This window comes from Rhinichthys klamathensis, unplaced genomic scaffold (genome assembly GCF_029890125.1).
Source record: "Rhinichthys klamathensis goyatoka isolate OS25496 unplaced genomic scaffold, OSU_Roscu_1.1 h1tg000127l_1, whole genome shotgun sequence".
Classification (NCBI taxonomy): domain Eukaryota; kingdom Metazoa; phylum Chordata; class Actinopteri; order Cypriniformes; family Leuciscidae; genus Rhinichthys; species Rhinichthys klamathensis.
This window is the reverse complement of record NW_026606664.1, coordinates 5,981,264-5,996,331: the sequence shown is the minus strand read 5'-3', so window position 1 is coordinate 5,996,331 and position 15,068 is coordinate 5,981,264. Positions and strand designations below refer to the sequence as shown.

Genomic DNA, 15,068 nt, shown 5'->3' with positions numbered 1-15,068 from the left:
ATAATGTTAAAAATGCATTAGTATATGTAGAAGTTAACATTAAAGGTGCCCTAGAATGTTTTTTTTTATTATTTTATAATGTTTCCTGGGTTACCCTTATAATGTTAGTATGTTTTTTAGGTAAAAAATAATCATAATTTGGAAATGAATGGCATTTTTCCTAGCCTGCTTTTAGCCTCTGATTTGAACACTCTGTTTGAAGGGGCGTGTCTGCTGTGGGATTCAGTGTAACCGCGGCCACTGCTGTGATTGGCTGACATGCTTGCATATGAAATAGCTACGCATTACATGTGAAACTCTCTCCCGAATACTTTTACTACTGCTATTATACATTTTTACTATAACAGCTACCGAGATTAACGAATCGTGAGATGTTTTTAAAGTATTTAGATCTATTCCCATCACATAAAATGTTGCCATGATGAGCATTGAGCAGATGACAGTGTGTTGATCGCGAGAATGAAGATCTTATCATTGCAAAGCAGTTTCTGCACTCTCTCTGCTTTCACCAATGCAAACACGATGATGTACATACAGTAAGAGCTTCGTTGTGCAGTGTAACGTGCGTCATTGATTTCATAACGAGTTTGGCAAGTGTCCAGATAAACTCGCGCTGTGTGGAAAGATTGTTCTTTGATCGCTTTCTGTATACATTTTGTTCACAATATAAATACGATTATTTTCATCCTAATAAAAGAAACGATGTGAAGCTGATATTTTAGTCACTGGCTTGACTTACTGATGCATAAACAGTATTGAACGATTTTGAGAGAAAGATTACCTGTCTGAACTTGAACGATTACACATCAGAAAGTGTTGCTTGGTAGCTCGATCCGAGGCCAGCTCTGTATTGGCCCAAGTTGAGGAAACAGTTGGTGAAATGTTTGGAAATTTCCAGAGAAAATAAAATTAACCCATTGTTTCTTCAGAGGCTCAGATGAAGGAACTAAAAAATACTTTTGTGTTCATGTGTACATCCACACTGAGCAACTGCCATGCTTCGGCTGCGCAGTTCCGCCTGGCATTGAGGGCTGGCATTATGCAAATATTTGGAGGCGTACATATTAATGATCCCGACTATTGCGTCACAGTCGGTATTGTGTGGAGAACCGACCGTTTTTCAGGGGTGTTTTTCATAAACGTGAATTAAATGAGAACGCGAAAACAGTCCAGTTTGAGATTCACTCTATGTCATGTCCATGCACTGAACTCTTGTTATTTGACTATACCAAGGTAAATTCAATTTTGAATTATAGGTCACCTTTAAGTTGTAATGCTGTAACAATATTGTTCATTGTTAGTTTTTTATACATTGTCAACGAATTGTGTTATTGCAAAGTTACCCTACATTTTTGGTCGTTTTTATTTGAAAATACACCCACACACACATACACACACACACGTACTTGTATGTCCTTCTTGAACTGTTTAGGCCAGTGTTTGTCTCTTTCACTCTTGTTTCCCCACGAGAGTTGCCCTATAAATGCAACATGACAAAGTCTATTGAGAAGCACGTCTAATAAATGTTTCCCCCTGCTGTAGTGATGTTGCCCTGGGTCTTTGGGATCTGCTCTCTTGCTGAGGGTGGAAATCACATTCCAGTGGGGGAGACGGGTCAACCCCTGTGATTTGCCATGCTCAGCAAGAGCACTCGGGACTACTTTCTTAGGCCTCAAATGACTCACATTTGGATCCTCAGGGAATAGAAACTTTACAGCTCCTCTCTTTAACACACCAGCCTTACAGGACATGCAAATAAGATGTCCTTGAAGTTTCCACATTCATTAAAAGAAATTCAGACATTTGCAATCGGAAACATGGAGACTCGGATGTGGCAAGAAGTCATCACCATAATTATGTATGTTATACAAAACTTCTGCTTGCTCTGTGCACTTCTCCCCCACCCCCAATTTGAAATGTTGACGGCATTCCATGACATATCTGGGCTGCTTATTATTTTACATTGCACCCATTGCTCCTTGACTCTGTCTTGGGTGGTATAAGGTATAAGCCTGAGCCAATATGCTGTTACTGATTTAAAGCGGATTATCGTTTGCTGTCCTAAGCCTCGGTGAAATCCTTTAAAATATTCATATTGGCAGACCTGGATTAGAAAACGAAACAACAGACTTTTTTTTAACCCATGTAGATTGGTTATATATATATATATATATATATATATATATATATATATATATATATATATATATATATATATATATATATATATATATATTGTTTGGATGAAACTCAGCTTCATTACAATCCCCACATGATATTTTCATAGTTAAATTAATGAGTGATGGAGTGTGTGTTGTAGCCATGCTAGATTAGATAACACTTAATGCAACATAAACATAAACATCTGCTGAGTGATTGGCTCTTTACAATAGGGCATGTGCTATCCATCCGCCCTCCGTCAACATATTCATACTCATCTTCACATTACAGCCGTAATGTCTGTTAGCATGAGACTGGAGACAGGAAGATTGAGAATTTTCAGTATTAGGCCGGTTCAAAACCATTTTTATTAGTAGTAGTCTATTTATACATAACAAACATTTTCTTTAATTCACATGCACATACAGCATTAAGTGTATGACTGAATATATGCACTTTTTCCCATTTTTTCCATTTTTATACACACACAAGCATTTATAGATTTATTCACGCTGACTTGAGCAAGACTTTTTGCTTTGTCAGCAGTCAAGTGGAATGTGCATCAGCCATGTCAAAGAATACATTTAGGTCATGTCAGGATTTCATCAGTTAGAATTCAGCTGGTGTGTGTAAACGCATGCCATTTCCAGAGTCAAGCATCATGCCTGTAAGCGCACTTGTCACATTCCTGGTAACTCAAATTTTTGGTGCTGTTTCGGTCATTCTTTTTTCAATTTTTCAAGTCAATTTTTAGAATGTCTTCTGATGTTGTGAAATGTCTCAGGGTCTTGTGAGCAAAGCAATGAAAAAATTCACATCATTCAAGTCTGTTTTTAAATGCTGAGTCATAAATCTGCTTAAACAATAACTTTATTCTGTGCCCCCACTAACAGACCAGCTAATGAGCCATCATCAGGCCTAGAGGAATTCCCATTGTGTTTAGGAGTTGTTGGAGGAGTCAACAGGAAGGGGGCTGACTTTGTTAAAGTGTGACCAGGTTTCATGGGGTGTCTGACTGATGACTGAACATGGTATGTGATTTTTGACTTTAGGGCTTGACTTTTGATGCATAGCTAGCTATTTACGTTATCAAAGCAAGTCAATTCACAAGTTATGTTTAACATTATTGTCTTTGAGGGTTCTTAAGCCGGCCAATACCTCTGATCAGTGTTACACTGGGGAAAAAATAGTGCAGTATTTACTTTTTTACACAAATAATTGCAAGTAAACGGCAAGTAACTTCTGAAGACAAACAATTGAATTAGAAAGACTTAAACATGCTCCAATAATCTTTGTTTTATTTACAACTTTTGAAAAAAAAAAGTGTTACATTGTAGATACAAATTGTACAACTTGGTTTATTGGAATTAAACACCTATTTATTTATTATTCTTAGAATCAATTAATCTCTAGTTTTTATATTTGTCAAATATGACCGTTCCCATGCAACTGGGACTCCTCTCTGTAAAATAAAGGCAGCTTTAAAATTAAGTGTGATATTATGAAGACAAAATGTTTTTAAAATTAATTAGCAAAATTTTTCATATATTATATGGAGATACTTTGCATGTTGATTACAATCTTTTTTTCTTACTCTTACTGTAGCGTTGGATGTACATACTATATGTATGTATTTTATAGTACATACTATATACTGTATATTATATATATATAAAACTGTAATAAATTATATATATATATATATATATATTTCTTACATATTTACATTTTTGGCCCCTGGACCCAAGTTTGAAAAAGTCTAGTTGACAGCAACACACAAGCCTGTACACACATGCCAGTTTGTCAGTTAACTATAAATGTGCCCATAACTTTATATAGATAAAATGTTGTAATGGTTGTAAACCATTTGTTTTTGTTGTTTTTTCAAATGTTCAGCTAGTGCCCCCAAGTCTTTTGAGTTTGTAACCCCTGATCTACTTAATAATGGTAGTGTAAGAGTAAACTGATTCGGCTTGCTGTCCGTAATGGAGCGTTCAAACTCCAAGTTTCCCCCCCGAGACTACATCATTTAATATTCAGTATACAAAATAAAGGATGCCGGAGAACAATTGTCAGTGAAGTGAGCTGACCAACTGCTTATATATTCTTTTGACTGACTGGACTAGATAAACATGCTTCTCACAAACCTTCATTTAGAGCTCAGTTAAATGCAAGAATGCCAAGAACACAATAGTTAGATGTAAATAAAAGAATAATTCTGGTATAGACAGCCTGATGCATTTCCTTTATTGAGGAGACTAACTGTACAGCTGCTTCTATAACCAGAGGTCATACATCAGTAATTATTTTATCACAAATCAGAAAAGTGCTAAAGCATCATAGTGGAAATGAAGTCAGCTGGGGTATTGTGGGGGTTTTGATTCTCAGCAGAAAAAATATATGGATGGTAAAACTTCAATGTAAAATAGGCTTCATGCCCACAACTGCTTCACATGGTCAACAGATTTATGACACCAAGTCAGAGTCTTTGAAAAATGAACTAAAAAGCTTGTTCTCCATCTCACATAACATGTTTCTGAAGACTTAAAGGGATAGTTCACTCAGAAAAAAAAACTGGTCCTGTACTCACCCTCATGTTGTTCCAAACCCATATGACTGTCTTTGTTCAGTGGAACACAAAAAGAGATGTAAGCATGACAGCTTCAGTCACCATTCACTTTCATTATAGCCTATTGAGAAAAAAGTGAATGATGACTAAGCCAGTCCCAAATTCTCCAGTAGCACCTCGTTGCAGTACACGAGATCCAGGGGGCGGAGTTGGATCCAGATCTAAGGGGTGGAGATGGGTAGGATTAGGGCTGGGGTTATGGATCAAGGGGTGGAGATGGGTAGGATTAGGGGTGGGGTTAGGGATCAGGGGGTGGAGATGGGTAGGTTTAGGTATATGTAAGGTGGGAGGAGTTGGATCTGGATCCAACTCCTCCCCCTGGATTTCGTGTTCTGCAGTGAGGACCATCTCTAATATTCTGCCTAACATCTCTTTTTGAGCTCTTCAGAAAATAAGTCAAGTTTAAAATAACATGAATATGAGGAGTAAATGACAGGATTTAATTTATTTTTATTTTTTATTTTATTTTTTGACAAATATCTATTAAAAGCCAGGTAAGATGAACTTTCATAATTTATTTCATAAATAAAATGTATCCTCTACGGCCATAAAAAATAGATTCATGATTCCTCATTTTTCCTCTATGGCCAAAAAAATAGATTCATGATAAACTGAATTAAAGTAGAGGTAATAGTAGCTAGTGACCCAAATCTCCAAACAGACGCGACGATATCAAATAACGCAGGCTTAATTTTCAAACTACTTTCGCATCCCTTAATGTTCATGATCCCTCTCAGTCACCGCGCTATGTGACAGCCAATCAGCGGCTCTGTCGCTTAGACCGAGAGAGAGAGAGAGCGAGAGAGAGAGATGCTCCGCACAGTGGAGGGGAGAGGGAGACACAGGCAGTCCTGAGTCCACACAGTAGTGTCTTCACAGCGCTCAGAGGATACACATCAAAACCAGGACTACTGTCGACTCCTCAGCACTGAGGTGAGTGGAGGAAATTAACTGTAGCCTACTTACCTCATTTTGCGTTTAATGTAACGGCTCTGCATTTAACATGCACGCGCTGTGTGACCTCAACAGTTAGACCTTTGCTTATGCCGTAGACTGACTTTCATGGATGCGCGTGGATGATGATGATGGCTGTCAAAATTTGCCGGGATACTTTTTTTCTTTTCTTTTTTGCAAACTACTAAGCTTATAAGTGATTTGTATCGCAGCGTGATATGTATCATAGCATCAAAACATTTGTACCATATTATTTCCTGTTCATTTTATTTCCAATTTCCTGTTTTTAGTTTTACACGCCCAGATATAATACTGCACGCGATAGTGTCGTTAGGGCCTTAACAACCAGGTGCGAGGACCCTCTTGGAACTGCTGTTTATTTACTCTTGTTTTATTTAAATGCGTAACTTAATATTATAGGCTAATGCAAAATGTTAATATGATTTCTTGAGGAAAGTTTGGACTATTGTAGTTGTCTATAAGCTACAACCTACTGTAAAAATGTTGTCATCTTTGTTTCCATCTGTTCCATTTAACTTGACAAAATAATAACTTTTTCATATTTTTTTAATGGTTTCAACTTGATTTTCTTAACAAGTAATTCAATTCAAAGAGGGGAAAGGTGCAATGAATGTATCACTGTATATTGTGACCTGATGGTTTTACTTAACAATTTAGCTATTAAACTTAATTTTTCAGTTTTAGTGGGTTGATATTTTGTACAGTTTATTCACTGTCCATCTGTTGTGTGACATGGCAGAAAGTAATGGCATTGGTTATTTTCGTTTCAACGCCTTTTTTTCCCCGGAGGTGATAACACCAAACAATAAGTGTATTTATTGTATTTATTTGTTACCCTGTTCCAGCATTCATTGTATTTCAGTGTCAGGCCTGTTAAAACTTTTCTTTTTCTTTTTTTGATCTGAAAAAGTCATATATATATATATATGATAGACATTACTCTTTGCGAGTACAATCTCTATACAATTATTTTAAAATCCTCATCCAGTAATTATGAATGACTGAAAAAGTAATGGAGAAGTCATGGGAATTCAATGATCAAAAGGTGTGGGAACATGTTCAGACTGTAGCACTGTTCAAGGCCTTTTATGTCAGGCACCTGTAGATTTTTTGGTGGATTGATTAAAGTTGTTCTATATTATGTAAATTATTCATAAATTCCAGGACTTCTTCAGATTTTATTCTGAGGAAGAACCACAGTAGGTGCAAAAATGTCTAAAATGGGCTTTTTTGCTAATGTTAGGCTATTATTTTTTTGTACTTGTACAAAAATATAGTCATTGCGGCAATGCAGTTTTTAATCCACTAAATTGCTGGATTTGACACACTGTAATAAATCTTAGTCTGGCAAATACTGGTTGAACAACTGTGGTCTTCAGAAGATATGGTTTCTTCTAAGGTGTTCTACTCGTACTTTGGTTGGATTTGAGGCCATATACGTAATAAACAACAGACCTGATCATTTATGACCATTCTAATGTTAAGAATATTTTTGAGAAGTAATAAGGAAATTGATAGATGGGTTTATTCAAGTTGATGTTAGTTAATAGCATACTGGATGCAACGATATGCAAGTTTCAGTTCAGTTCTCCTTTATTATTATTTTTATGTTAAACATGGGTCTTTTAAAAGATAATGGAAAGCCTACAACATGCAACAGATTTTTTAAATACAAACGTATAATTTGAATGTTATCATATGTCACCTAATCAAAGGGTTAGAAAATGCTTGCAATTCTGTTTGGGTTCAGATATAGATTGCCAAATTGTACAGATAGATAGTAAGGCCATATGACCTTTGACTTGCTGAAATTCTTTGACAAAATGCAACATAACAACTGGATGGAGAATCAAGTGCTTATTTGTTGTTTTTATCATGGCCATTTTAATTCAATCTGAGAGTTTTTTATCTATTTAAAAACACAAAACAATAAAAGCATTTTAATTGCAATTTGTCATAGTTGTCATGCTACATTCAAACAAACCGATTTTAAAATATGATGTTCTAACAAACAATAGAATTTCTTTTTTGATCAAAAGTTGAACACTTTGACAGTCTTAATAGTTTGAGAGTTGTGCGTTCTCAGATAGTGAGGAAGCCTGTATGCAAATGTTTCAGTAGTCTCTGTATGATAATTAGATCAGAGCTATCTGTCACCTGACATGACAATGGCCCAGTAAAAGCTGTGTTTGCTCGCAGGAGATGAAGCAGGATAACATTGATTAGCACATGCACATGATTAATTTCACCCAAGAGTGATTTATGAACCTCCATCATGCTTTTACCTCAATAATGGCATACCACATAAATACCTCCAAAAATTATACTTTCAGACAATTGAACTGAAAAAAAAAAATATTCTCAAGAAAAGCATGACTGGAGTTAAAGCCTATTTTTCCAAGATATGGGTAATTTGCTGTTCTGGCGTGTAGAACACTTCTAAAATCAATAGAACAGTGTTTATCTACAGCCGCTTTAGTCCAATACGATGCGATTGATTTTCTTTACCAATTCATCGTCCGCTATCTGTTTTCAGTTTCCTGGCTAGTTGTTCTTGTTGTTTGCTAATTTGAACGGATGGGAACGGAGGGCCGGGCGACTGAAATCGTGTCTCAAGTGAATCTTTTAATGGGCTCGCAAAGGAAAATATTCTTCAACATTTTTGTCTATGATAATAAGTTTGCATCTTCCAGCAGGGTGTTGTTGTTATTTTCTTTCTTCCACATATCCCTATAGGAAATTGGGATATGAAAGCTCTGGACGTCCTCCATAGATACTCAACACATCAGTCAGTGTGTAAGATGACAGGGCAGATCACAGAGAGTGCGAGTTGGAGGGAATTTGGGGGGAAAAAATAGCATTGATGATGAAAAACAAACTTGAAACAGAATTCGCTATGCACAATGAATATTTCTGCCACTCATGCTGGTGCTTAAGAATAAATAAGGATCGCTTGCTTTCTTTGTGCTGAGTGCAGTGTGAAATAAGAATGCAGATGACAGAGACACCATGCTGGCGGTCCTGTTTATGTAAGATGATTTATTCGGTCAGCGCATGACTGCTCTGAATGTGACCTGTGACTCTCCCCATCTTAATCACAGTGACCCTGGTGAATTAGCTAAACTTCAGTTCTGATTCTTCAGAAGGGTGGGGCACTTTTTGAATTAAACGTTTGCGGTGCCTATGTATCCTTCAGTCATCGACGTTAAGATTTCGAGATGGTTGCTTTGATAAAGCGTTATTAGTAGTTCAGCACAAATTCGATTTTGCGAGTCTGGAGGTCCTTTAATCGTAAATCCTCCTCAAAGTTTTTTAGTCGTGTTTGAAGTGACTTGATTCATGTTCGCAGTGACTTGCTCAGCTCTGGCTGTCTCTGCTGATGTGATCTGCTCTGGCTGGTACATGTCGAAGCGGAGTTCTCCACCCATGTATGCAGAGAAACATGAGTCCGCTATATCAATTTTTTATAGTCATATACAAGACATCTCTAACTGTCTCCATATGTCCACCATTTTACACTAAGAGGGAACAAGTCCCATGTGCGTGGAAATTTGCGTGTGGCTAATCATCTGGTGGCTGGTGTTTGAAATACAGCCCATTGAACTCTATAGCGCTCACTGTGTAGAGATATACCTCCTTCTGCATAGCTTGTAACACAGTCTAGATTTGCATAACTGAGAAGCTTCCTCCCTTTGGAAGTTGAAACTGTGTCCACAAAATGTGGCGGCACCTAATTACTCACCAGAGCTGAGTTGTCAAAAATGGGCTATCTGCGCAGGCAGCATCCAATCATGTAGTCCACTTTCAGGCACAATAATAGGCCTAATGTCATTAATGTTCTTCTCAGTTGTCATGGTTCTTTCAATTGATTGCTTTCTCTTATTACGTGCGAGTCAGTCCAAAATGAGGCAGAATGTATTACAGCTCTCCAATTTTCAAACCTGCCCTGGACGTGTGTGAAATGAATTACACCAGCACCGAAAAATGTCCATTCTGTTGAGGAATCACAGTTTTCTCAAACCTAGATTGGTCAGACAATCTAGCCTGGATATTTTCTGCCGGTGACATCTCACACCGAAACTGCGATACTGATATATTTACCCTTGGAAAAACAAACTGTCATACAAGCAGCATGGCCCAAAAGCAAATAGTTATTAACTGGAAGACGACACAGTCAGAGTGTGGTCTCAGAAAGGGCACCGGCCCCAAAAGCAAAGAGAAAGAAATACAAGCTACATACAGATTACTGTATAGCTGATGTATTTAGTGGCAAATGAGGTACAATCTGTTATTGGAAGAATAAACTAAAATATCTTTGTCCCTAATCAGTGAAAGGAGTGGATTTACAATTCATTTTCTTGTATTCTATAATGAATTGGAAATCATAGTTTCCTAAAAAAAAAACTAAAAAAAACGTGTACATATATCCTGGTATTTATGTTACAGGCAATATCTGTATTTGGTATCAGAGGGTCTGATCCATTTCAAGAATACATTAACAGTGCTTGCTCATTTAGCCCGGCTTCCAGAGAATAAATATGTATTTTCTTGACAATTAATTCATTTGATGATAGAACCAAATTAGCCAAGATTCATAATAGCTGTACAAGACAACTATATGTCTAAGGTTCATGCTGAGTGTTGAAGCTGGCTTCTGCTGATGAAACTGCAAACTCTTCTTTTGAAGATTGCATCTTCTGACTCCTGGTCTTCTTTCATCAAATCTGGGTCTGTAGCAGTAAAATCCCCTACATCAGTTATCGGCTAATTTTGATTGTATTTTATTTTTTTTAAATTGTGAGCTTAGCAGTTACTTTTAAATGTATTGTTAATTTGTGTATGATGTTTAATTGTGCATCTCCTATTTTTTTTATACATTACATTTGGTCACTTGAAGTAATATTTAACAAATCTGTAAATGTATTGTATATAAAAAATATATATTATTAATTGTAATACACGATATTAATGAATTAGCTTAATTACTGTTAAATGTAATATTTAGCATTTCTCAAAATGTATATCCATTTTTCATATTAATTATTATATAAAATATTAAAATATTTACTTGTAGCAACTAGCAATAAAACGAATTTTTTTTTTTTAAAAATGGTACTTATCTAGACAAACTATTGTAGCATTTTAATATCAGCCATTTATTGTTTATTGTCCATACAAGCATACAAATCTTATTGTATAAGGCTTATCGTAACACTATTGACAAATCCAGGGCCGGCAGAGTACAGCTTTTCCACCGCTTGGTCCAAAGAAAGAAAGTATAAAAGAAAAGAAGTCAGTTTAATCAACAGTCTTTAACCTTTACTCTCTGCTTGCCTTCGGCATATATTGGTGGCTTTTAATTCAAAGAATTTTCCAGTTGTCACTCACTGGGTTTATTTATTTGTGGTCACGGAGCATTGAGATTTTCAATTGTATTGTTGCGCTTGTTAATGTCAATAAATGTCATTATTGATTATTTCTGTTGATATATATATATTTTTCTTTCCTTGTCGTGTGGGGCCTGAACTATATCAACAAAGATGCAGAATCAAATGTCAAAGTATGTTGTGATTGCAATCACGGCGACTTCTTGTGACCTTTTGAAATGGAGGCATTGTTACCTTGATTGTAAAAATCCTGTCTTTAAAACTTCTTCCTCAAAGCAAGGGTTAAAGGCATAAAACAACACAATGAATTGCGACCTAGTCAGGAACGGTTCCATTTAGATACCTTCATGAAAATCACGGCCATAAATTGAAACACAGTCTGGGGGTTAAACAACCACGTCTCAGTCTGTCTGAAACACAGTCTCTTGTGTTTACCAAGGTAAAGGTGCCACACTTACAAGATGTTGTGAGTCTGAGGATGAGTTAATGGCATTGTCAAGTTGTAAAAGGGCCTTCAGGGTAGAGCACACAATAAATATAAACTATGATCCGAGAAAGAGTCTGTTTGACTTTGACAGCCTCCGCAAAAACTCTATTAGCACCATGTTTGTGATTTGCGTATTTGTCAGTCAGGGAAGTGACAAGTAAACAAGCACGCATGTAAACGCGCATGCACGCACAAAACAACCAGACGCGGATACATTTGCATTGCAATGGGAGCTGCATTCCAGGGCTGAATCACAATGCTGAAGGGAGGCTTCTGTCTCGTAGGCTCCCGAGGAGTTCGTTACGCACGCCGTAAAACTGCTGTTCCCACGGCTTCTCCTTTGCCTCATGACGGGAACCCTAAACAAACACCCCACAATGCTGTTAAGGGATTACAAGGAAACCTTTCCAGCTCCACTGTAAACGCCAGGGCCACACTGACACAAAGGTTAACAGGTGTTTTGTGCTATCTATTTGAACAGTCTGCACGAATTGACAAAGGAAGGACAAGCTGCAGTCTATCACGCGACGCTCTTGTGAGCAAATGAATGTTATGCGGCTAAATGGGGATTTGAGGCGCATTTGATTTTAGCAGGTTTGGCTAAATTGCTTTAATTCAGCACACAGTACTGTCTGCTCCAGGCAATTTGTGCAGCAAAAACACACGCTTTCACCGTCTTTATGGCCGACCAGGAAAAGCAGATTCTAAGTCAGTGGCACAACATTGCTTCCAGATCACATTATGGCCTCTCTCGTTACGTAATTAAGAGGACCCATCTGGTACGGGCAGCGCTCCCTGACACTAATTGTGTTGGTGTGCACATGGCCATCCCATTGAGCAAAAAAAGACCTCCAACATTTGAATCCATTATCTCCTACTGTTCAGATTAGGGTGCACATGTTTCCAGGGAGATTATGGTGGAGGCTCGGGGGACGCTTGTGTCTTGAAGGGTCGAGACTTGAGGATTAAGTCTATGGTGTGGTAGCCCAGTTGGTTAAGCACTTCCAGCAATCTAGTCACATGCCGGGAGTATGTTACAATGTGATGTTATATCAAGTGACTCCTTTTATGTGTGTGTAGACTAGAGATAATCGGTTTTGGCCGATATTCACACTTTTCATACTTTTTAACTTAATCAGTTAGGCGGTTCTTTAAATTCCCCCGGTGGTGAAAATCAAGCTTTTAATGTTGTTTATATGTCTATGTGGTGTTTTTAATATGCTTTAAGACAAACCATGTGCAAATTCATAAGTCAACAACACCATTGTTGATTGTTTTCTCTTTAAAACTGCAGTGATCTAAAGACAGTCTCAGAAGCACGGTCTGAAATCACTGGTGTTTCTGACGTCACAAACTTGTAACCAATTACGTTAACGTGTGATCGTCAACGAGTGGATCTCTGAGCTGGTGTGAGTGGAGTGGAGGCGGGGCTAATTTGCATATTCATAGAACTGCGTATACTAAATGAGGCAAGGGTGTAGAGTTACATTCAAGCTATTTTTAAGTATGAAGTTGTTTTTTATTTCGAGGAAAAAACTTTTAAAAATTTAATTTTGGTGATCAAATAGTTTTAAGGGATACAATTATTGACTACAGGGGGACTTTAGCTTTGGGTTTCTTTGGCAAGTCTCCAAAGAATAGTACCCAACAATAGGTAATGTAATTTTATGTATTATTTGGATGATTAATAATAATAATAATAATTATTATTATTATTAGTAGTAGTAATATTACAGCAAATATATGACATTTCAGTTTTTTTCATTATAATAATAACAATTATTATTATCATTATTATTTTTGTATTATAGCAAAATAATGTGCTTTATATTTTTATTATAATAACAATAATTATTATTGGAAATTAAACTGAAAATAAAAAAGTGAAAATAATAATTTATTTAATATTATTGTTATAATTAACGGCAAAATAGTCTGAATTATATTTGTATCATGATAATAATTGTAATAAAAATTAGAATGCATATGTTGTAGTTTTAGTTAATTTGCGTCAAATAGCAGAAATACAATAGGCTATTTCAAATTTAGTTTGGAATATCAGTCATTGGATACTTAATTGTTAACATTAAAAAATCCATCAGTATCGATCAAAAAAACAGTATATCAGTTGATTGTGTGTTGTTATATGATACTCCAGTCCCTTAGGTTGTAGCTGCAAAAACAGATATATTTATCTGCTTACTATCACTGATTTATTTCACATCTTAGCCTTTTTGCCATCAGGTAAATGTGTTATTGCATTTAAACCTCAAGTGATGTGTATAAATAGCCCTGGCAAATGTAGGGTAGGTCAGATATGGGAAAAAAACGTATGTCTAAAATGAATAAATCAATCATCGCTTACAGCCGAGCTAGAGTGTTGCAGGATAAGTGATACCTTAGCATTCGAAAACCCAGCTGTCTAGACAGCCCTTCCCCCCCCCCCCCCCCCCAAACAGACAAATCAATATATATTGATTACCCGCTATGCCCTGGGGAATGACACGGATACGCTGCTTGGCAGGCAAGTGCACCGAGCGGACCGAAGAGGAGCTCGAATCTGTTTAAGTGTGCCACCCTGACTGAATTTGTGTTCACCTGATCTCGACTTTGCCTCTCATGCACTGTTGCTCAGTGGTAGGAAGAGAACCGCAATCAAACATGGCACATGTCTCCTACCATTTGCTCGAGAGATATGAGTACTAGCTGGAGAGTTTTCTCTTAGTGTTTTCACTAAGATGTGATGTAGCCAGAAGCTACGTGAGAATTTCTTTGCAGAGGCCAAAAAATAAATAAATAAAAAATTACAGATTTGCACAGCTCAGAGAAATCAAACATTTATGCTATCGCTATCATGAGACGCTATATCATGTACCGCTATATCATGTACCTTGGCTTTGCAAACAAGAATGACCTATTTAAAAAACGTGGGGTCTAGTCTTTCTAGTTAATGGCTGGTGGTCCGTTGACTTATTCATTTTAATAGAGAGCCTGGAGACAGTGTGTGGCATTAGCTAGCTCTGTTTCTCTCTGCTCTGCTGGTCTGTGTTCCTGCAGCAAGAATTGTTACCTGTCGCCTCCCTTCTCGCTGCCCGTGGCTGACATTCTCCTTCTCTCACTCCTAATTGCCCCTGTGGGACTTATCAGGGCTGCTGTGGCTGTCTGCAGCGTGGCAGAGCTTTCAGCGAGGGCCGCGCTCGGGCCCCACCTCTCTCTCTCTTTCTCTCTGGCACTTCCTGCCGCCTGACCGACTCCCCGCGTCCTCCACAGGTGTCGCCGGTCTTCCTCCCTCACCTGTCAGCCCCCACTTTGCTCGCGTTCCCAAAGGGCCTCTGAGGGTACTGTGTCTTTGAAAGAAAAATAAAAAAAATAGAATAAAAATAGGACATGTAAGGTCTCAAGGTCAGACTGCATGGTAAATTGCCTGATC

The 15,068-nt window shown here is 37.3% G+C and overlaps 1 protein-coding gene across 1 annotated transcript in view; it reads left to right on the top strand.

The window, feature by feature from the left end:
• Positions 1-5,607: 5,607 nt before the first annotated feature.
• Positions 5,608-15,068, top strand: part of cdh6 (cadherin 6) — a 28,133-nt gene continuing 18,672 nt past the window's right edge. The window contains exon 1 of the mRNA XM_056256667.1: positions 5,608-5,722. The gene's annotated coding sequence lies outside the window, so the exon portion shown is untranslated. The remainder of the gene's footprint in view (positions 5,723-15,068) is intronic.